This window comes from Convolutriloba macropyga, chromosome 13 (genome assembly GCF_964194025.1).
Source record: "Convolutriloba macropyga chromosome 13, txConMacr16.3, whole genome shotgun sequence".
Taxonomy (NCBI): Eukaryota; Metazoa; Xenacoelomorpha; order Acoela; family Convolutidae; genus Convolutriloba; species Convolutriloba macropyga.
Genome location: NC_134480.1, coordinates 45,700,864 through 45,725,563, shown reverse-complemented (window position 1 = coordinate 45,725,563; position 24,700 = coordinate 45,700,864). Strand labels below are relative to the sequence as shown.

The 24,700-nt window shown below is 36.3% G+C and overlaps 1 protein-coding gene across 1 annotated transcript in view; it reads left to right on the top strand.

Annotated features, from left to right (window-relative positions):
* Positions 1 to 24,700, top strand: part of LOC142351571 (protein lifeguard 3-like) — a 359,608-nt gene that overhangs the window by 66,358 nt on the left and 268,550 nt on the right. The gene's annotated exons all lie outside the window — the stretch shown is intronic.

Genomic DNA, 24,700 nt, shown 5'->3' with positions numbered 1-24,700 from the left:
TAGGAATAGTTTTTGTTGTTTCCTTGCATAGTAAACTCAATTAGAGACGGAGTGCCAATACTGTCCGAAAGTTTGAAAAATTAGAATTAATGCGTAAAATTTGCCGCCAAATGCCGTTTTAAACAAAACTAAAATCGAAAGTTTGTCTACTTAGCCTTCCTGGTAAGGAACAAACACACTTGAAAAAATTTTTCAAAAGATTGGTTCGAATATACTCAGCAAACATCAGAACTGACAAAAAATTTCGAAAATTCAATTCAAACTATGCGGGGTCAATTTTACAACTACAAACACAATTGCCCCAAAAAGTGCCTAAACGAATCACTGGTACCTTGAGTATCAGAGGCCAAAAAATCTTGAAAATTGTTTTTTTTTGTGGTAAGGCCTGTTTTTATGTGTTGGTGTTCAAGTGCGCGCTCTTGTGTGGGTGTATGTATGCCTCTGTTGTTTGAAATATTTGACGCTTGAGCGACAGGACTAAATGGTAACTTTTATTAAATAAAAACAGACTGTCCAAAATGCACAGACGTCCTGGACTGCATAGATGGCTTGGAGGCGTACTGACCCGTTTCAAAAATAAAAGGTTTGTCTAAAGACTCCTCTAAAATGTTTTTCGGGGGACAAGGATTTCATGTCTGAATTTATATCTTGTTGTTTGCCTTCCTATGTTGCGTTACGCTAGTGGTTTTAACAATTTCTGTGGTAAAAACAGACAAACGACCAGTAATTGATATTCTTGTCGACTGGTATGATCAGCATCATGACATTCCAAACTCAAAAAGCATCGAGATTTTAAGGATTTTGGTTCAAAAGATCAGCTTGAGCTTTTTTTCAGCGAAAAATTCAATTTTCCATCAAAACTTTCACACTGAATTAGATTTTAATTATTTTTACCATCTTCTTGCCACGCTTTTTCTAATGTAATTATATTTTCATCGAATTTATTTGGCAGGTCCAGCCAATTATCCAATGGCAGTTCTCTCGCATTATGAAATCGTTATACGTTCATTCTTATATTTTGGTGTAAATTCGCTCTCTTCATTAATTCATAGAGTTTCTTCTCTTCATAAATTCATTTTGCGTTTCGTAAATAGCTGCTTAATTGAGAATTAAACCTCACTTGTCAATATAAGTTATTAATTAAAACTCTTCTCAAAAACTAGCTCAGCAAATAACAATTATCTCCAAGCTTTTTGAGGAAAACCAACTTCTGACACTCTTCGCAATTGGGAAAAATCGTCGATGCAGCTAAAGTTAGGTGTCTTTGATAATCAAACTTTGCTCTTATTATTCTAGCGCAACAAATCCTCAAGTTGTGAGAGAGAAAAAACAATTTGCGGTGAACAGCGAAAGAAACATTTAACAAATTTAATAGAGAAAATCGATAAATTTATTCCTCCGCAAAATTTTTCAGCATAAAAAGAATTTATCTAGTTGACTTCTCAGCAGATTTTTTCAGTCAAACAAACTTTTATCTACGATTGTCTCTCATCCGCATAAAGACTTACAGTTAAAATAAATTTTGAAGCTGCGATTTTTTTTCGTCACTTGACTCGTCAGAGTTCGTCATTTGTTATTGAAAAAAAAACATATAAAAAGACTCTGTTGTTGGTATCTTTAACGAGATTACTTTATGACCATGCTGCAAGTATTGATAATTTTGTGCACCTGAAGAAAAAATTTTAAGAGGAACGAACCCGTTACAGCAAAATTACAGGTCAATGCTTTTTTTCAACTTAAATCATTGCCGCAATCGATTCTGCTTCTAACGGCCCCGAATGATTTCCTGCCTTTTTGCCACTAACCCCCCGTTTCTTGTCGCCATTACAATAAAACTTTGTTACCTTGTTTCAACTCGAGACGCCCTTAAATTTCCAATTTGACTCAGAGGCAGTACTATAACAGAGTATGTATAACAAATAGACGTACTTTACTTAAAAATTTCAATCAAATTTCAAATAATATAAAAATATTTCTCTGTTTATGATCTATCTTAGCCATTGCATTCAACCCTAAACAGTGATCCTAAACAAAAATTAACCGTTTCTTTCATCTTTGAACCTCCGCATCACTTGAACCGAAGTTACCTCGAAACGTAGAGTTCAGAACAATTGTTGTCACAAGAATTGTCGCTTCAGAGCGCTACCCGAAATGAGGTGGTAGAATATGGTTCGAAAATTTTTCGTCTGGGGGTAGTCCTTTCCAGACGATAAATACAAACCCGGGTGAATTTTTGTGGAAAATGCGGCAAAATGCGGTGAAAGAACCATCGCGTATTTCTTACATCGCTTCGCGGTGGATGCAGTGAGCCAATGATTTTCACCGCGTTCTCAGTATTCTTCCAAAAGGAAACTTTTTCATAAGGGTTTGTACATCTTACCTCCTTCATGAATTCAACTTCTTATTCCACTGCGCCAACTGTCACTTACTTCTTTGATATTCCTTGTGAATTTAAATCAGATTCAGTAAACTTTGGAAAGCAAATGCGATGAAGTTTTGTAATAGATTCGGTGAATTTCCCGGTGAATTTTTGTAAGAAATGCGATGAAATGCGATTAATTTCTTTTTCACCGCATTCACCGCATTCACCTACATTAAGTTGTCACAAAAGTCGATGTGGTGAGTTTTTATAAGAAATAAGGTGAATTTTGCGGTGAATTTTCATAAGAAATGCGGTGAAATGTGGCGAAGTATTTGTTTTCATTCACATTCACCACAATTTCTTTCAAAAAATTCACCGCATTCACAACATTTCCTACAAAAAGTTACTCAAAAATCTCGACCCGGGAAGTCTGGTCCACAATTTTTGGGTCGTTCTTTTCCGAATCAAGATCTGGCATCAACTAATCATATTCGCCCAACGTTTGATATGAATGGCCTATTTCGAATCTCAATCGGACTCAACCGAATCTTAGTCCCTCAAACTCTCGCTATATTGCCCTAATCTGGTTAATAAAAGGGGGAAATAAAAAATCTGCCTCTGATAACGTTGAGAACCTTGTTGATAACTGTTCATGAATCTCATACATTTGTAACACCCAAAATACTTATTTAGTGACAACATTTGTACAAAAAAAGAACATTAAGTGCAATGGAGTGAGAAACAATTCTAAAAAAAACTTCGAAATTATTTTCCTTCTTTTTAATAGCAATAGAAAAGTCAACTTTCTAGCAGAAGACGCTTATACGCTCTCTAAATATTTCATTTTTTCCGGCAATTAAAGAACAATAATTTACATTGTTTTTGTTTCCATCCCAATCTTTTCTAAATGCAGGAGAAATTTAATCATGAATTTGAAGTGATTTTGCAAATTAGGAACGGAATAGCCATCAGTTTTACTGGTAGTTCACTATAATTACACATTAGAAAATAATCTATTGTCAAACAACGTTCTTCAATAGAATTCATAGTTGGAAAGAACGAAGTCAAAGATTGAGTCGGGAACAAACTTGATTCAGCCCAAAAAACCTATAAAATGCCAATACTCCTCTTCGAATCGTAAAAGACAACAAGACTAATATAATTATAACAGTTGACAGCAAGGAATTAGTTTTATAGTCTTCATGTGATATTTGTAGTGCATGCAGGCAGGCTTAGTTTCTTATTATCGTAAAAAATAAAAAGAAGTTATACTTCTGATTTTAATACCCAATTTGAATTAGATAGTAGTGAAAGGTTATTGAACTAAATAAATCTGCTTAACTCTATCACAATTGTTGGAGCTGAGCTTAAGGAATAACAAGCTTGCATAGGCGGGGAAAATAGAAACAGAACACTTTCTTTTGTCTTAGTCATTTAATAGTTATAGTTATAGTTCTAGTTCTAGTTACAGTTTGTCACGTGAGAAAAAAGAGAAAAAAGGGGAAATAACAAAAGCAGCACACAGAACTCAACGTAGTAGCCGCAGAAAACGGCTGAAAGTATAACTCAGCAAAATATTGCAAAACAAATTGTCTTGAGCAGTAAATAACGTGTTACTGTGTCTTGAACTAGAAATATTCCTGAGCAGTAAATTGTTACTGTGTCTTGTATTCAAAATATTATTCTTGAGCAGTAAATTCTGTTACTGTGTCTTGCATCAAAGAATTATTGGAGCTGAAATTCAACTGTTACAACCCCAACTTCTGGTATTCTCAACTTGTGAGTACAAATAGCAAAAGCCAACTTAAGTTTAAATTTAAATATTTTTGCACAAACAGGTCTTAGACATATATCTTTGTCTTCGATTTGTTTTTTCTATCGAATTGAACTGGTATACATAAAGAGATCCCGTATTGTGTGATCTGTAGCAATCCAGTTCAAATTGATAGTTGAAAAAACTAAGATCAGCGAATAGTTACGAACTAAAATAGTTAATGCAACGGTAAGTACAGCAGAGCGGATATACAGTTACAAAAGCGAACTGCATAAACGAAGTATCCGGACAGATTTTGTAACCACTCAGAACGAACTGGGCGGTGTAAAACTTTCTTTGTGAAACACAAGGAGAGCAGCCGTTACATTTGGTCCGCCGACCCGGACAGTGGAATAAACTGCTGTCCAACCCAACAGTCGAAGTGACGAAGTCATCGACGAACGAGAACAAAACCCCAACAAACCGGGTAAAGTTCGCCGTGTTTGCAACGCTGCAGCAAAATACAAGGACGTATGCCTAAATGACAAGCTGTTAGCCGGACCCGATCTACTACACGGATTGATCGGAACAATATTCAGATTTCGAGAAGGACCAATTGCCCTAACCGCAGATATTGAATCAATGTTTCTGCAAGTGCAAGTTCCTGAACGGGATAAAAGCTGCTTGAGATTCTTGTGGCGACCAACAATGAATGAACCTGTGCAAATTTACGAGTATCAGCGTCATGTTTTCGGAGCAAAGAGTTCACCAACATTTGCCAACTACGCTCTGAAGCGAGTAGCGATTGATAACGAGGACGAGTTCCCTATTGCAGCAAAAGCAATCCAAAACAACTTCTACATGGACGATTTCATCAAGTCAGTCGAAACACCTGAAGAAGCAATCAAAGTTTTCAAACAACTGCAACCTCTTCTTTCAAAACATGGATTTGAACTGAAGAAGTGGATCACCAACAGTGACGTGGTAACCAACGCAATCCCAGAGGACTTAAGATCAATCAGCAAAACAAAGCAGGTTGAAGTAGAACCCAGCCAGGAAGGGTCATCAGTGCTTGGGCTTCAGTGGACGATTACCGATGATAGTCTACAGGTTTGTAGAGGTACAAGCAAAGAAGTTGAGACCCCAATCACACAAAGGAAGATCTTATCTCTAGTTTCTTCAGTGTTTGATCCTCTTGGACTGTTTGCACCATTCAGTGTCCATATGAGACGACTCCTGAAGTGCATCTGGACCAAAAATGGACAACATTGGGACAACTCAGTAGAACCTAACGAAGAGGAAGAGTTTCTGAAGTGGAAGGCGCAGCTTCCAGAAGTAGCAGAAACCAGCATTGATAGAAGATACTTCAGCACAGCCAAGGACAAATGGGAACTTCATGTGTTTGCCGACGCATCTGAAGATACAATGTGCGCTGTGGCATACCTACGTTCAAAGCCCAAAGAATACTCAGCAGACTTAGCATTTGTAATCGGGAAGTGCCGAGTCGCACCGATGCGACACCTTTCCATACCACGCTTGGAACTACAAGCAGCAGTGATGGCAGTGAGACTTAAAGAACAGATAGTGAAGGAACACGAATCGAAGATTCAGAGTTGCAACTTTTGGTCAGACTCCACTACCGTTCTGCAATGGATTCATAGCTCCCACCGTAAGCAACAGGTGTTTGTTGCAAACAGAGTGGCTGAGATTTTGGACACAACTAATGTTTCACAGTGGAATCATGTGAGTGGTATTAACAATCCAGCTGACATCGGGACACGAGCGATCAATGTTGACAAACTTAAGAGAAGTGAATGGCTCACTGGGCCGGCCTGGTTGAAGCAACGAGAGAACGAATGGCCTGAACAGTTGAATTTAACATTTGCTTCATACGAACAAATTGACGAAATGGTCTTCTCAGCTAAGGTTGAAGAGAAGAAGCCGCTGATTCAGTGGGAACGATTCAGCAATTACAATCGACTTGTAAATACAATGGCATACGTACAGCGCGTATTTAGAAAACACAAACCGGCAACAAAAACACTAAGTGTTCAAGAAAGAGAGGATGCACAAGCAAGCATATTCAGACCACTGCAGCAAGAACACTTTGCTGAAGAGATGAAATCTCTCAAGGCTGAAAGGGAAATTCCAAAAAACAGCAAAATCCTCCAGTTTTCACCATTCATAGACCAGCAGGGACTTATTCGTGCTCAAGGCAGAATAGGTAAAAGTGAATTGAACTTCGAAACCAAGCATCCAATACTGTTACATTGGAAGCACCATGTAGTAGAATTATTCTTGCGAAATGAACACAAGAATAGTCATCACGAAGGTACTGAACATGTCAGAAACATAGTTCAGCAAAAATTCTGGATCCTAGGCATACGAAATGCTTTGAGATCGATCAAAAACAAATGCATTAGATGTCGAAAGGGAAGAGCCCAAACAAAGGCACCGGTAATGGCAGATCTACCTGAAGAACGATTAGTCGCATCAACGGTGTTCTCGAATGTGGGCGTAGACTATTTCGGACCATTCACAGTAAAGATTGGTCGAAGAAACGAAAAGCGTTGGTGCTGTCTATTCACATGCCTTACTGTACGTGCAGTACATATAGAGATTGTACCAAAACTAGACACTGATTGTTGTCTGAACGCAATTATGCGATTCATTGCACGAAGAGGCAAACCGGTTAAAATGATTAGCGATAACGGGACAAACTTCGTTGGAGCTGAAAAAGAACTGGCAGAGTATATAGCAGCATGGAACAGGGTGCGAATTGAAGAACATCTGATTCAACAAGGTATCAGATGGAAGTTCAACCCACCTGCAGCACCACACTTTGGAGGAGTGTGGGAAAGACTGGTTAGGAGTTGCAAGAAGGCAATGTACGCAGTGCTGGGCAATCGATCAGTCACGGAGGATGTTCTGTCAACCACGATGTGTCTTGTTGAACAGACGCTGAATGCTAGACCGCTGACACAAGTCAGTTCTGATGCTACCGATTTAGAAGCTATTACTCCAAACCACTTCCTACTTGGCAACAAGAACCTTTGTTTACCGTATCTATCAGGTGCAGAGCAATTTGTTGATCATAGAAAGCTCTTCCGACAAACACAAGCTTACGCAGACCTCATCTGGGACAGAGTCCGTAAAGAATACTTGCCAACGTTGAATAGTCGAAAGAAATGGCAGACCACAACGGAAAGAAGTCTTCAGCAGGGTGATCTTGTTTGGTTAGTGGAAGACAGTGACAAACGTGGATATTACAATCTGGGTCGAATAACCGAAACATTTGAAGGTTCCGACGGAGTGATTCGATCAGCGAAAATCCGAACAAAAGATGGATACTACAAGAGGCCCGTAGTGAAGCTCGCTGCAGTACTTCCAACTGACGATGATGTTTTCACGAAGGAAAACAGGGCCGGCGATGTTGGAGCTGAGCTTAAGGAATAACAAGCTTGCATAGGCGGGGAAAATAGAAACAGAACACTTTTTTTGTCTTAGTCATTTAATAGTTATAGTTATAGTTCTAGTTCTAGTTACAGTTTGTCACGTGAGAAAAAAGAGAAAAAAGGGGAAATAACAAAAGCAGCACACAGAACTCAACGTAGTAGCCGCAGAAAACGGCTGAAAGTATAACTCAGCAAAATATTGCAAAACAAATTGTCTTGAGCAGTAAATAACGTGTTACTGTGTCTTGAACTAGAAATATTCCTGAGCAGTAAATTGTTACTGTGTCTTGTATTCAAAATATTATTCTTGAGCAGTAAATTCTGTTACTGTGTCTTGCATCAACGAATTATTGGAGCTGAAATTCAACTGTTACAACCCCAACTTCTGGTATTCTCAACTTGTGAGTACAAATAGCAAAAGCCAACTTAAGTTTAAATTTAAATATTTTTGCACAAACAGGTCTTAGACATATATCTTTGTCTTCGATTTGTTTTTTCTATCGAATTGAACTGGTATACATAAAGAGATCCCGTATTGTGTGATCTGTAGCAATCCAGTTCAAATTGATAGTTGAAAAAACTAAGATCAGCGAATAGTTACGAACTAAAATAGTTAATGCAACGGTAAGTACAGCAGAGCGGATATACAGTTACAAAAGCGAACTGCATAAACGAAGTATCCGGACAGATTTTGTAACCACTCAGAACGAACTGGGCGGTGTAAAACTTTCTTTGTGAAACACAAGGAGAGCAGCCGTTACAACAATAATAAAGCTGCGTTCTTTTGCTAATCTAAGGCTTTATGACACGAATATTTAGGGCCAAAAAATTAATGGGCCAAGAAAAACAATTGGCCCCAATTAACCACTATCTAAGAGGCTTACATTAATCCGCTGAAGAAAAGAATCCGCTGAAGAAAAAATATTTCAGCACCTTTCAGCGCATTTCTTACATAAAACCAGCATATGATTAAGCACCTTTCTTACATATTTTCAGCACTCTTCTTACAAAATTTCAGCAGCTTCTCAGCACCTTTCGTAAATATTTTCAGCACTTGTGAAAATTTAAGATTCAGCAGATTCAGCGCTTTGCTTAAATAAATTTACGTTCATTTTTTTTGCTCACTATTGCTTATAACGTAGTCAGCATGTAGGATCTTTCACCTTTTGCACTCCTGAAGAGCCACGAATCAGTAAAAAAAACTGCATGTTTTTTTTAAAATGAAAATTCATTCTGAAAAGCGTCACACTTTCTTCATATCAGAAGCCAAAAGAACTCAAAAGTTTCAACTTGTGCAAGGAAACCGTTGAAAATGCATAAGATAAGTGCTGATATTGTGTAAGATAGGTAATGAAACTTTTGTAAGAAATGCGCTGACAGCCTCTGAAAAATTACATTTTTCAGCAGTTAGATCTTCCATAATTATCCACTTAATGTGCTGAAAAGTGCTGGAATTATGTAAGAAAGGTGCTGAAAACTCAGCAGAATAAGCGCATTAATATGTAAGATTTCTCCGCTGAAAAATATTTTTTTCAGCGGTTGTCAGCGCATTTCTTACATAAATTTTGACGAATTCCTCGACCCGGGCGATATAAAGCAACGTATAACTACTGTAAAGTCACGTATTAGCATTGTAAATGACCACAGCAACAAGTGCGAATTAGGAGGGCACGGTTTTTTTATGCTCTTTCACCGGTTCTTTTTTGTCTGATGTCATTGACGTCAAAATTGGTTCATAATCAGTTAATAATCATCTAAAGAACCTAAAAATGTTAATAAGCCAAAAACCACCTTATTTGATACATATCATAGTGTTTTTTATTAATACGTAAATTCGAACGAATTTAGTGCGTATTTAATTTCTATATTCTGGTTGCTTAATATTTCTCCGCTGTATATTTATTTCGGAATTGGCGAATGTTTTTTTACTTAGTGACATCACTAAACAGACTACTAATGTTAGTAGTGATGGTTGATATAGTTTCCTAAGGAAACATATGACCATAAAACTATAGTTAGTAAGATAGATAGTATAGAAAATATTTTAAGTCAATTTTAATCACTTATAACATTTTAAAACTTATTTTATGAATAAATAACCAATGAATGGTTTGGGAGTTTTTGAAAAATTTTTTTGTTTAAACCAGTAAATTGAAAATATAACCCAGGGGTTAAATATTACAAGTTCAAAATTATGTATACAAAATTAGTACAATGTTAAAAATCAAAATTATTGGTTCCGTTTTTTAAAGGTAAAAACAACTTTTGAAGCTACCAACGTTCCTTTCCAACTGTACTAGTTTGATTGTTAAAGCAGATGCTGTTTTAACATGCGTTTGAACTTTGAGCGTGATCTGATAGTCCGGAGGTCTATTCCATTTTTGGATGCTTCTTTTTTGTAATGATCGACTGCTCGACCATAGGAGAATTAGATGTTCAGTCCTGTTGTTTTTCCTTACAAAAACATTACCACTTAGAAAAAACTCTCAGTGCCGTCTGATTTCAATAATGAAATATCATTCCTAAGTTTTGAAACACTCATCTGGCTTATTGAAAGTTCTGCAGGCAAAATGTCAGATTTTACTAAGAGATCTGTAGATCTCTGAAACTTTTTTTCTCATATAGCAAACCTTAATTCCCCAATTGATTTGTTGATTAATTCGCTGCAATGCAGAGAAATTCAAGTTCTGAAAAAAAGAGCACTGAAATCTAAATGAGAAATGACTAGGGATTTGAATAGCAACAATCGTGCTTTCAGAGGTAACTGATAACGTATAAGGTTTATGAATCTATTCACTGTGGCCAGGTCTGATAGGAGTTTGTTGCGTTTTACATGGAAAATTATTTTAGAGTCAATCATTAAACCCAAGTATCTGCATTGACTTTGTGGCTTAATTTTTTGTCCCCGGAAAAACTATCGGATCAATGATTTGTTTCCAACCATTCTGAGTAAACATCGTTTATCTTAAGACACTGCAGTATGTATTTAAGAAATGAATCACATAAATCAACTGCACTTTCTGAAAAACCGTAAGCTTCAATCTTTTTGGAAAAAGTTTCGTGCGATTTTGAATTAAATGCTTTAGCTAAATCAATAGAAACAGCAAAATAAATTTCTAAATTACCATAGTTTTCTAGTAAAGCTTCAATTAAGTGTTGAAACAGCATCTGTAGAAGATTTATGTTTTTGAAATCCAAACTGTGTACCGTTCAAAATTTTTCCTTTTTTATAAATTCGTTAACCTGATTGAGAACCACTTGATCAAACAATTTTGCAAACATTGGAGTAATTGAGATAGGCCTATAGTTCTCACAAATTTTTACATCCCCTTTTTTGTAGGCTGGACTATTGAAAGCAAGTTTCAAATTTTCCTAGAAAGTATTTTGACTAATGCATGTGTTAAAAAAAAACTGCAAAAAGTTCCAATTGCAAACTTTGCAGCCTTGATTGCCCAAGCAGTAAAAACGTCCATGACTTATTGCTGTCGAGTGAATCAATGGCATCATAGAGTTCCTTTAGTGTAACAATTCTGAAGCAAGACTTTTCCAAAACTTCTATGCGAGAAACAGTTGGAGCGCTCATATATTCTCCGTTGTACAAGCCTAGTTTTTGAAAACTTCTATTGAGAAAATTTGCAATATCAAGTTCATTTTCTATTTCTCTTTCACCATCGACAAGTTTGTCTATAATGACACACTCCCTTTCTTTGTCTTTGCCAGTTCTGTTTTTGATGAAACTCCATTGTTCATTACATATTGGTAGTTCTTTGAAAAATTGTTTGCAAACTCGTTTTGACCAGTTTTTAAACGCCTATTAGCGAAATTTCTCTGATATTCGAAAATGGTTCTCGCCTGCTCCGATGGGTTGTTTTTTCTCATATTAGAAAGTCTATGTTTTTCGTGATATCTTCTCTCAGCTCTTTTGTTAGCCAATGTTCTTCAGCAATTTTTTTCCAGTTAAAAGCTTTTTATGAGCGAGGCGTGCATCTCTAGAGTAAAACTGAAAACGTTTATGAAAACATTGTACATGCTATTTCCATCTTCACATTGATATAATTTACTCCAAACCTGAGTTGAAAGATCAAGACTCAATTTATTTGCACCAATATTTCTTTTGTTTCTACTGATAAAACTTTGCTTCCGGTTTTAGGTTCAACGAGAAAATGTGTAGTGTACAAAACAATCAACTGATCCATTTCAACTGATGGGGAAAAATCTGAACAGCTTGAACTTGGTTTTTGCTGGAAAACCCAAGATCGATTAGTGTTACGCCTTGGCTGGTGGCTCGTGTTGGTTTTTTTGTGTTTGACAAGGTAATTCCTGAGTTATTCGCAAATTCATCCAATAAAATGGATTCTCTTTTGTTGAAGTAATTGAGATTATTATTGCCAAAAAGCAAAATTTCGTCAGTGATTGAGTACGCCGAGGAAGTCTCTGGTGTTAATTCGTCAATGAAATAGTTTCTCAAGTTTTTATTAGACAATACGAAGCATTAATTAGGATTTTTCCAACCGATAGCCCAGGTGTTTCCACCCATGAAGACTCAAAAAAGCTTCCATTGACTACATTTAGATCATTCGGCTGTTTTGAAGATTTGTCCGTAGGAACCCAGATGGCAACATCCCCACCCTTATTTACTCCTGTCTTTGATGGCCTTGATTTTGAATAAAATTTGTGTTTCGGACTCAAAAAATTCTCTGAATAAATATCTGTTTGTTCAACCAAGTTTCAGTAAGGATTACTATTGCGTTTTGAGTCAAATATGTCAAAAAGTCAATGAAAAGGTCATGTTTATTTTTTTCAAACTGCGTGCATTGAAAGAACAATTGTTTAGATTTTTGCTATCTTTTGTAACTATGTCTATCAGCATGTCCGATTCACAAAAGTGAGAAAAGGGAACCGGATTTAGATGAATATCACCACATAGGAGCAAGCGCATGAAGTGTAAAAGAACTGTTTCGCAAAAATTCAAAAAATCGAAAAAAGTGGTACCTGATTTTCACATTATAATAATCATGATTTTTGTTGTCTGACATAACGGAATATATAAATTTTTCATTTGAAGTGCTAAGTGAAAAAACATTAAGTCACGCAACCAAAGGATTGGTTAAAAACGCTGAACTTGTCGCAGTGGAATGTTGTTTTGTGACACAGAAATTTTATGCTGTTGATAATATTCTTGATAATTTTTGTACTCCAGTCAACTTTAAGTGAACACCATCATTAGATATTTCAAATGTTGTAATGTTGCAATTCAAAACCTCTACTTTTGTCCATTTAAATGTTCCGTTTAACTCCAAAGCAATTTTTCCCAGTTGCTTTTTGAACTTTTTAATTTCAATATTACTCGATTCACGCCCATAATGGCCATTTTTAACTGGTGGAACTTCAGAAAAAAAGAACTCGGTGCGGCTTCAACTTTTTGATTGCTTTTTTAACAGTTTCACATAATTGAGATGCTGCGTCCACCCCCGAAACACCCTTATCTATACTGTTATGAACCACATGAAAAATGAGTGATTGGCAATTGGCTCCTGACGAATACTGTTCAACAGTTTGTCCCAAATCAGTAATTGTTGCAGAGGGATAAAAAAGAATCCAGTATCATAAGAAATATCAGATTGTTGTATTTTTTTGTATGTGCTGTCTGAATTTATAAGATGGTTAGTGTTTCTGTTAATAAATTTTGGAAAAACAACTTTGGTTCTGACAGCCCAAAAAAATTGGTTGAATTTTGAATGTTGTGACCCATTAGGTTTTCCAATAGCGAACTGTTCTGATCCCGTAAAAATCCGACTTCCGATTGAAATTATCAATCATTCGACACTGGTACGCGTTTGCATTATCTTTCAATTCTATCTGCTGCTTTTGTTTTTCAATGACATGGTTTTTTTCTGAGGTCGTTTGAGCTTGTTCGTCGATTAATTGTTTCTGTTCTTGTACGATTTCGTTTTTTCCTTTAACTGTTTTCGCATGTCCTCGACGGTGTTTGTAAGTCTTGAAAGTGCCTTTGCTCAATTCAGTTTTAGTCTGCTGAGTCATTTTTAAAGTCTGCAGAGGCATTTTTGTTAAAATTGTGGTTTTGCGTATATTTATTATGGATTTTCAAAATTTGAAAATGATATTTTTTATTTCTCTCCTCTTGCGTGCCTGAAAGTACCACATACACATTACTTTTCAGGCTAATGGCAAAAACGAATACTTGCTTGCATCTTGTAAATTACTTGCAAATAATTTACATAATGTAAAATCTTGCAAATAATTTGTCCTGTCTTTGTTTCTCTTTGAAAATGTCCCTGTGACCATTGTTAATTAAGAATTTCTTATTCCCTGAATCCATGTTATTTTTATCAGACGAGTACTTCGACAAGTCCTTGCCCTGTCTTCCAATTATGTCCGAGAGACAAAACAAAGTTTTCATTTTTCGAAATCCTAATAGAAAGATGGAGTATGTGCTACTTCGCTGATCCTAATTGGATTCAGATAGCGAGTCATGGGACCTCCAGCTTTTAGCCAGCAATCACATGAGAAGAGCCATTCTAATGTACCATTAGAAACTCTTGCCCAGTCCAATTGCCAGTCGTCGAAATCCGATGCAATATAAGCACTCGCCAGCCACATTTGAAGACCCTCGATCTCTCCGTCAAAGTCTACCTATATTCACACTAAAAAAAGTTCAGGTAAATTTACCTTAACGCAGTTAAGGTAAACCTTTGTTAAGGTAAAATTAAGGTAAAAGTTACCTTAACCTTACCTTAACTTGAGTTAAGGTAAAAAAATACCTGAACTGTGTTAAGGTAAAATTACCTTAACTTACCTTAATTTTTTTAATAACTTTCTGCAGTACATAATTGTTTAATTTTAGTAAAATTATCAAACAAAATGTTGAAGTTTATTACAAAAGCTTTACAATGATCCTTATATGAAGCAATTTGAGCTAATATTTGTCGATCTACACTACATCAAAAACCAAAAATACTTTCAGTGAGTGCTCAAAAAAATTCAAAAGGCAGTTACGCAACAATTTTGCAAAAATTGGTATTTTTTTGAGTGCTGAGAAAAAGGAACTTAACACGTAAGATTTTGCGCTCAAAATACTATCTTTATACAGTTTAACAAAAAGTGTTTCTCAGTACAGTGAAGGACTTGTTCAAGTCAATTGAGGGCCTAAGTAGGAGTGGGAAAGTCCAAATGGGTTCTAAATGAGAAGGAATTATCGTTCTAGGTGGTTTGAGTTAGAAGTACTTAACACGTTGTCAGATTTCGCACTCAAAAACCATCTTTATACAGTTTAACAAAAAGTGTTTTTCAATATAGTGAAGGACTTGTTCAAATCAATTGAGGGCCTAAGTAGGAGTGGGAAAGTCCAAATGGGTTCTAAATCAGAAGGAATTATCGTTCTAGGTGGTCTGAGATAGAAGTACTTAACACGTTGTCAGATTTCGCACTCAAAATACCATCTTTATACAGTTTAACAAAAAGTGTTTTTCAATATAGTGAAGGACTTGTTCAAATCAATTGAGGGCCTAAGTAGGAGTGCCAATGTCCAAATGGTTTCTAAATCAGAAGGGTTTATCGTTCTAGGTGGTCTGAGATAGAAGTACTTAACACGTTGTCAGATTTCGCACTCAAAATAACATCTTTATACAGTTTAACAAAAAGTTTTTTTCAATATAGTGAAGGATTGTTCTAATCAATTGAGGGCCTAAGCAGGAGTGGGAAAGTCCAAATAGGTTCTAAATGAGAAGGAATCATCGTTCTAGTTGGTCTGAGATAGAAGTACTTAACACGTTGTCAGATTTGGCACTCAAAATACCATCTTTATACAGTTTAACAAAAAGTGTTTTTCAATATAGTGAAGGACTTGTTCAAATCAATTGAGGGCCTAAGTAGGAGTGGGAAAGTCCAAATGGGTTCTAAATTTGAAGGAATTATCGTTCTAGGTGGTCTGAGATAGAAGTACTTAACACGTTGTCAGATTTCGCACTCAAAAACCATCTTTATACAGTTTAACAAAAAGTGTTTTTCAATATAGTGAAGGACTTGTTCAAATCAATTGAGGGCCTAAGTAGGAGTGGGAAAGTCCAAATGGGTTCTAAATCAGAAGGAATTATCGTTCTAGGTGGTCTGAGATAGAAGTACTTAACACCTTGTCAGATTTCGCACTCAAAATACCATCTTTATACAGTTTAACAAAAAGTGTTTTTCAATATAGTGAAGGACTTGTTCAAATCAATTGAGGGCCTAAGTAGGAGTGCCAATGTCCAAATGGTTTCTAAATCAGAAGGGTTTATCGTTCTAGGTGGTCTGAGATAGAAGTACTTAACACGTTGTCAGATTTCGCACTCAAAATAACATCTTTATACAGTTTAACAAAAAGTTTTTTTCAATATAGTGAAGGATTGTTCTAATCAATTGAGGGCCTAAGCAGGAGTGGGAAAGTCCAAATAGGTTCTAAATCAGAAGGAATTATCGTTCTAGGTGGTCTGAGATAGAAGTACTTAACACGTTGTCAGATTTCGCACTCAAAATACCATCTTTATACAGTTTAACAAAAAGTGTTTTTCAATATAGTGAAGGACTTGTTCAAATCAATTGAGGGCCTAAGTAGGAGTGGGAAAGTCCAAATGGGTTCTAAATTTGAAGGATTTATTGTTCTAGGTGGTCTGAGATAGAAGTACTTAACACGTTGTCAGATTTACCAGGTTGACCACCTTAGAGGAAACTTAATAAGACTTATACGCTGCCTTAGAAAACTTACAAAACTTTGTACGGCACCGCATAAGGCCGTAATAAGTTTTCTACGACACCGTATCTAATTGATGTAATTGCCAATTTTTAAAGTCTACCTTCCTTAAATTGGTTTTAAAAACAACGATTATCTCATGAAAGTCATTTTTTCAATAATTTTGGCACTTTTCACATCTATGATAAACTAAAGAACTTAGTACGGCGCCGTATAAGGCCGTACCAAGTTTTGAAATTTTTCCGAAGTATTTTTTCAGACATTAATTTGCTCAGCAGGTACACCTAACGTTCACAAATTTTACTTTGAATTAATTAGAAATAGCAAAAACCTGTTACGCCACTTGTGAGGCCGTGCAGAACTTTGGAAGTCTAATGATATCTTCTGCAGTTCATGTCATTAATCATCCAGAAAAAAATTCAGTTCCAAATATCCACAGTAGCTGGTGAAAAAATACCTAAAAACAGGGCCACAGTTTATAGGAAAGGAAAGAAAAATTAATGTGTTTGGTTTGCGTTCGGTTCAATTAAATCTGTTCTGGTTTCAGAAGAAAATTTTTTATTCAAGTTTTGGCTCATTTGAAAAATCAGTTACTCTCGGGCATTCACAACAGCAAGAGCTGTCTTGCAATTCTACAATGTGATAGTTTAAACAATTTACAAGAATTATTTAAGAAGAATCTTCAAATGCGCAACAATAAATGCATTTGATCGCTTTAAAAAAAGTAAATCAAGGTTTTATATTTTTTTAACTTCTATATAGTTTTGGCATCTAACTGACTAATCAGCAGCGCAATTGTTGGCGCTTAAGTTGTTACTGCATGCAATGTAATTTGTTTGTCTTGAAAATTTGTTATTGAACGGTTATTCAAGATTCATTCCTGAAAACAGTGTCAGATCTCATATTCTATTGGCTGAGGTGTGCTTTTTGTAATCGAACAAGTTTTTTTGCGTGCAATTTGTGTTTTCCAGACAATACTCAACCTCTTAATTTGGCTATATCAATGGTTGCTGGTTTTTCAACATTTTTTCTATCTTTATGATTTTGTCAAATTTCGGTGTATGTTGTTTTGTATCAAAACTGATAAAACACCATAACCTTCATGGCGAGGCGGGAAACTTTTTCCCATCTTACCATGAAGGTTTGACTCCACTGGGAACGCAAAGATGGAGTGAAATTACTCCCAGAAACACGCTAGAGGTACCTTTTAACAACGTCAAGAATTTTTTCGGCATTTTTGGGCTCTAAGAAGAGCTGGAAAAATGCGGTATACTTAGGGATTTCCTGAGGTACTGTACCAAATCTGTTCGGCATAGTCGCATTTTGATGGCATCAAACAGTTCATGTTTGCCCTGCTCGCTGCTTTTTTCTTTCATGCCGGTAAAAAAAATTATTGACAGCCAAACTTGAAATAAAAACAATATTTTTATTTTTATATAGATTTTAGCGTCGATAACCTGTTTCAAATACTCGTTTTCATGAAAACAGTTCAATGATCGTTTAAATAGTTCAATCTCTTCTCGCCAAAGGTGAGTGAAGCGGTAAACAATCAAAAGGTCAAACAAAAGCATCAAGTGCGTTCCAGCTTATGATATATAATTTTTTATTCGAATTTTCGTTCTGTACAAAATATTTTCCTATTGTCCCATCATATTGAGTCCTTATTAGGTAGCAAGTACTACAAAAAACAATAGTCAGTAATCAGTTGAGAGTGATAAAACATGTAGTGTCTGCAAAATAGTCAACCATGCGTTTTGTGTTGCGATAACATCGTATATCGCTGATAAAATAGGTACCTGCCGAAAATGCTAAATGCGCATATGTCTCAAACCTTTTTATCCCTTTTAAACTCATTCTGTAGCCAAATGGGAACTCTTTTGAAGCCAAAACAAAATTGAAATGGGAATTAGGGATCAAAAATTGGGGAAAATTTGCGACAAATTGAAAATTTTTTGAATTTTAAATGTTGTAAATAAGTGAGGGTAAAGTTTATCAAGGATAGTTTTTGATACTTTTTCAATAGATTTTCGCTCTTTATTAAGCATACAAGTGAAATAAATTCAACAGTTCAGATATCGTAACAATCGTAACCTCATTTTGTCGTTTTTTAGTTTTAAAACTAATAAGATTTCAAGCAACCTTCTTTCATCCCTAATAACCCGAAGGAAATCTTTTGTATCGCAAGTAAACTCAAACATCAAATTTTTATTTCACCCTCATAATGTCTATCAACGTCATACAACTTCAAAACTTCAATTGTTGAAAGAACGCAGCACTCGAACTATGCTGCACTTTAAGAACTAGAAAAATTAAGTAAAGTCTTTAAAAAAGTTCCGACTTGTTTTTCAATTGTAATTGATTCTTTTTAGTTTTTTTGACGCCTCTTTCGTGTGCTATTGTTTGTTTCTTTAATTTTACATCATTAGCTTCTTGAAAGACTTCTAATAGCTATTGGTAATGGTTAACTACAACAGTTTTTTCCTGAAATGACAATTTATCAAATTTTTTTGTGTGGAAAACATTAGGACACGCTATTTAAAGCAGCTTTTTCGCAGTTAAAAGTTTCTCTTAATTAGTTTTGATCATTCCGGGTCTAAGAACAGCTAATGCCCGGGTGAATTTAGATATTTACGGTGATTTTCTGGCAGAGTCTGCAAATGCTGAGGAACGAAGTATTTTTCGTCGCATAAAAAAGGCACTCCGTTTTTGTACCTTTTTACTTGTTTCTCTGTCAAATAAGAATCAAAATGGGTAATTTAGAGCGCATTCTCTTTTTCTTAAACCCGTCTTTGATGGAATTGTTGGTCGCCATCCTAAAAGTTTTGTGTGAAAGGGTTATTTAACAGTGAACGCTGGAAAAAATAACAATTCTCAAATTTTAACCGATTAGTGGTGTTTTGCGCAAAGAACAGGTTTTTCGGCGTTCAATTTGTGTTTTCTAGGCACCATTTAGGTTGTTGAAGCTAATTGTATCAAACAATGGGGGTTAATTCAACAATTTTTCTTTTTTCACGATTTCATCAAATTTCTGTGGATGTTGTTTTATGTCAAAACACACAAAACATCATAACCTTCATGGTGAGGTGGGAAATTTTTTCCCATCTCACCATGAAGGTTTGCCGTGACCTAAAACGTGGAAGTGGACCATAATTACACCCACAAATACGCGGGGAACGCTTTTTCACGTTGTTTTACGTCGGTTCCGGAGATTTTGGGTTTCGATTTTAGCCCAAAAAATGGGGTACAGAACAGTACTTTGTTAATATCTTCTAAAGTACTGGACGAAATCAAACGGGAGTGGTCGCATTTTGTTGGCACTGAACCCTTCTTGCTTGCAGTGTTTGATTGGTTTCCCAAATCGGCCTATTCGAAAAGTTATTAATGTTCAAATTTGAATAAGGTCGAAATTTTGGGCTATTCGGGATGACCCAAATTTCGGTACAACAAAACAGCTGATTTGCGGAATAAATGTTAGTGTTTTAGAATCCTCAGTTAGTGGGGAGTATCCCCATATATATTTTCCATAGCATTTTACGGAATTGAGATGGTCAAATTTGGCTCTGAAGTCAGGTCACCATGCTTTATTGGTCATTTGGTACCGTACCTTATAATTGCTATTACTCCTCGAAGAATGTACCGATTGGGCTCATTTTTTAATATGATGCGTATCTCAAGTAGTGATACCAACTGTATTAAGGGCGTTTGTTTTTGTTCGGCCCTTTTGGAGAAATTGGCCAGTAAATTTGCCTTCGATTTTACCCCCAGAAGCGGATGACACCATCCGATGACTTCTTGAATCTTTGAATTTTATAAGTTCAGGTGTAAGAGTTAGTGTTTTGAACTGCCCCTCTAATATAGATTCCGAATATGTATACTTTGTATAGCGTTTTCAGAGGTTTAGGTGTTCAATTTTAGCTCTGCAGTCAGGTCACCCCGCTTTTTTGGTCATTTGGTACGGTACCTTATAATTGCTATAACTCCTCGAAGAATGTACCGATTGGGTTTATTTTTTAATATGATGCGTATCTCGAGCAGTGCTACAAACTGTGTTAAGGGGGTTTATTTTGGTTCTGCTGTTTTAGAGAAATTAGCCAGTAAACTTGCCCTCGACTTTAGCCCCGGAAGCGGTTGACACCATCCGTTGACACACCATTGACACTATGTTGAAGCTTTGGAGCTTTGAACTATGTTACAAATCTTAGTGTTTTAGAATCCACAGTTAGTGGGGAGTCTCCCCATATATATATTGTATGTAGTTTTATGTAGTCCAGATGGGGAATTTTAGCTCTGAATCTGGCGTATCTCTCTTCTGGGGTCATTTGGTACGGTACCTTATTTTTGCTATAACTCCTTGAAGAATGCACCGATTGGGCTCATTTTTTGATATAATGCGTATCTCAAGCAGTACTATTAACTGTTCTAACGGTGTTTGTTTTTGTTCGGTCATTTTCGAGAAATTACCCTGTAAACTTGACCCCATTTTGAGCCCAGAAGAGGATGACTGCCAGGTCTGGTCACATGTTGTCACTTCTGAATGTCCTCAAACTGTCCGAGAGTTGGTTGTTTAGACTCCCCTGATAATGAGGATTCTCCCCATATATGTTTGGTTGTTATAATCATAATCGTTGATGAAGGTGTTGGGCATTTTGGGTCACCCAAGTCCTTTTTTGGTGCATTTGGCACCAACAACTCCATCTTAATAACTCTGCCTACACGAATTTTTTTCCCATTGAGTTGCATAATCAGAGAGCTCGTTATGCGTGCTTACTGTTGATATAATGAAACCTGAAAAAATATTCACCAGAAGTTGTAAATTTGTGTACGAACATGGGAAACGTCCCTATTTTCGATCGGACTCGGTCGATTTTTGCTAATAACTCTGTGTATAGAGGGAACTTTTTCATTTTGTTTAGTGATATGAACAGCTTAGTTCAGGAGAATTTCAATGGTATACATGTCACATAGTGTTGTTTTCAAAAAGTAGTGAAATTAGCCCGCGAGTCGACCGTAATTTGGGTCAATTTGGACGTTTCTGACGTCCGTTCGTGACGTAACTTCATCGTAACTTATTCTCGTATCCATTGCAAAATGCATTTCCATGCTCTCTGAGTTCCATGGCAATGTTCCAGAACTCATGCCAAAATTTGGCGTTGGTCGGTTGGTGTTTTTTTGGGGGGGGGTCGTTTGGGGGGGGGTGGCGGTTTGGCGCCGGGGGGGGGGGGGAGCGGTCGCTTGGGTGGGGTTGCCGTGCGTCTCGTGTGTTGTCTTTGATGTTCTTTTATGTATACTAACAAAATGTTTTTTCAGAGTTTGTTTTGCTTCTCTTCTGTCTGCTGTCGTCTCCTGCCAGGTGAGTTCTTCCCGCTTCTTTGCCAGCTAGCTTGGCTAGCTGTTGCTTTCTTTCGGTCTAATTTGCTCTGCACCGCAGAGCTGCGGTTTTTTCGGTCCGTGTTCCCACATCGTGGGAAAGTGTTTTTGCAAAGCAAGAAGGTTCGTTGAAGCTTTGCGCTCTTCTTGGATTTTCAATTTTGCGCTTTTTTTTGTTTGCTTCCGCTTTTTTTGGTCTGGTTTGCTGTGCATCGCACAGCTTCGGTTTTTACAGCTTAGGACTTGTTCAACGTTTTGATATTCTATCTAGGAGTGTCATAGTCCTAGTAAGCTCTGAAAAAGGGCTAATTGTTGCTCTGACTGGTCTGTGAAAGAAGTTCTAAATACGTTGTCAAATTTCGAGCTCAAAAATTATTATTGTGCGTTTTCATGAAAAGTCTCTTTCAGTATAGTCAAGGACTTGTTCAAATGATTTGAGGGTCTAAGTAGGAGTGTCATAGTCTTAGTAGGTTCTAATGGAGGGCTAATTGTTGATCTAGCTGGTCTGAGAAAAAAGTACTTAATACGTTGTCAAATTTCGAGCTCAAAAATTATTCTTATGCAGTTTCATAAAAAGTCTCTTTCAGCATAGTCAAGGACTTGTTCAAATGATTAGAGGGTCTAAGTAGGAGTGTCATAGTCCTAGTAGATTCTAATGGAGGGCTAATTGTTGATGTAGCTGGTCTGAGAAAAAAGTACTTAATACGTTGTCAAATTTCGAGCTCAAAAATTATTCTTTTGCAGTTTCATAAAAAGTCTCTTTCAGTATAGTCAAGGACTTGTTCAAATGATTTGAGGGTCTAATTAGGAGTGTCATAGACCTAGTAGGTTCTAAGGGAGGTCTAATTGTTGATCTAGCTGGTCTGAGAAAAAAGTACTTAATACGTTGTCAAATTTCGAGCTGAAAAACTATTCTTATGCAGTTTCATTAAAGTCTCTTTCAGCATAGTCAAGGACTTGTTCAAATGATTTGAGGGTCTAAGTAGGAGTGTCATAGTCCTAGTAGGTTCTAATGGAGGGCTAATTGTTGACCTAGCTGGTCTGAGAAAAAAGTACTTAATACGTTGTCAAATTTCGAGCTCAAAAATTATTCTTTTGCAGTTTCTTAAAAAGTCTCTTTCAGTATAGTCAAGGACTTGTTCAAATGATTTGAGGGTCTAAGTAGGAGTGTCATAGTCCTAGTAGGTTCTAATGGAGGGCTAATTGTTGATCTAGCTGGTCTGAGAAAAAAGTACTTAATACGTTGTCAAATTTCGAGCTCAAAAATTATTCTTATGCAGTTTCATAAAAAGTCTCTTTCAGCATAGTCAAGGACTTGTTCAAATGATTTGAGGGTCTAAGTAGGAGTGTCATAGTCCTCGTAGGTTCTAATGGAAGGCTAATTGTTGATCTAGCTGGTCTGAGAAAAAAGTAATTAATACGTTGTCAAATTTCGAGCTCAAAAATTATTCTTTTGCAGTTTCATAAAAAGTCTTTCAGTATAGTCAAGGACTTGTTCAAATGATTTGAGGGTCTAAGTAGGAGTGTCATAGTCCTAGTAGGTTCTAATGGAGGTCTAATTGTTGATCTAGCTGGTCTGAGAAAAAAGTACTGAATACGTTGTCAAATTTCGAGCTCAAAAATTATTCTTATGCAGTTTCATAAAAAGTATCTTTCAGCATAGTCAAGGACTTGTTCAAATGATTTTAGGGTCTAAGTAGGAGTGTCATAGTCCTAGTAGGTTCTAATGGAGGTCTAATTGTTGATCTAGCTGCTCTGAGAAAAAAGTACTTAATACGTTGTCAAATTTCGAGCTCAAAAATTATTTTTGCAGTTTCATAAAAAGTCTCTTTCAGTATAGTCAAGGACTTGTTCAAATGATTTGAGGGTCTAAGTAGGAGTGTCATAGTCCTAGTAGGTTCTAATGGAGGGCTAATTGTTGATCTAGCTGGTCTGAGAAAAAAGTACTTAATACGTTGTCAAATTTCGAGCTCAAAAATTATTCTTATGCAGTTTCATAAAAAGTATCTTTCAGCATAGTCAAGGACTTGTTCAAATGATTTTAGGGTCTAAGTAGGAGTGTCATAGTCCTAGTAGGTTCTAATGGAGGTCTAATTGTTGATCTAGCTGCTCTGAGAAAAAAGTACTTAATACGTTGTCAAATTTCGAGCTCAAAAATTATTTTTGCAGTTTCATAAAAAGTCTCTTTCAGTATAGTCAAGGACTTTTTCAAATGATTTGAGGGTCTAAGTAGGAGTTTCATAGTCCTAGTAGGTTCTAATGGAGGGCTAATTGTTGATCTAGCTGGTCTGAGAAAAAAGTACTTAATACGTTGTCAAATTTCGAGTTCAAAAATTATTCTTATGCAGTTTCATAAAAAGTCTCTTTCAGCATAGTCAAGGACCTGTTCAAATGATTTGAGGGTCTAAGTAGGAGTGTCATAGTCCTAGTAGGTTCTAATGGAGGGCTAATTGTTGATCTAGCGGGTCTGAGAAAAAAGTGCTCAATACGTTGTCAAATTTCGAGCTCTAAAATTATTCTTTTGCAGTTTCATAAAAAGTCTCTTTCAGTATAGTCAAGGACTTGTTCAAATGATTTGAGGGTCTAAGTAGGAGTGTCATAGTCCTAGTAGGTTCTAATGGAGGGCTAATTGTTGATCTAGCTGGTCTGAGAAAAAAGTACTTAATACGTTGTCAAATTTCGAGCTCAAAAATTATTCTTATGCAGTTTCATAAAAAGTCTCTTTCAGCATAGTCAAGGACTTGTTCAAATGATTTGAGGGTCTAAGTAGGAGTGTCATAGTCCTCGTAGGTTCTAATGGAGGGCTACTAATTGTTGATCTAGCTGGTCTGAGAAAAAAGTACTTAATACGTTGTCAAATTTCGAGCTCAAAAATTATTCTTATGCAGTTTCATAAAAAGTCTCTTTCAGTATAGTCAAGGACTTGTTCAAATGATTTGAGGGTCTAAGTAGGAGTGTCATAGTCCTCGTAGGTTCTAATGGAGGGCTAATTGTTGATCTAGCTGGTCTGAGAAAAA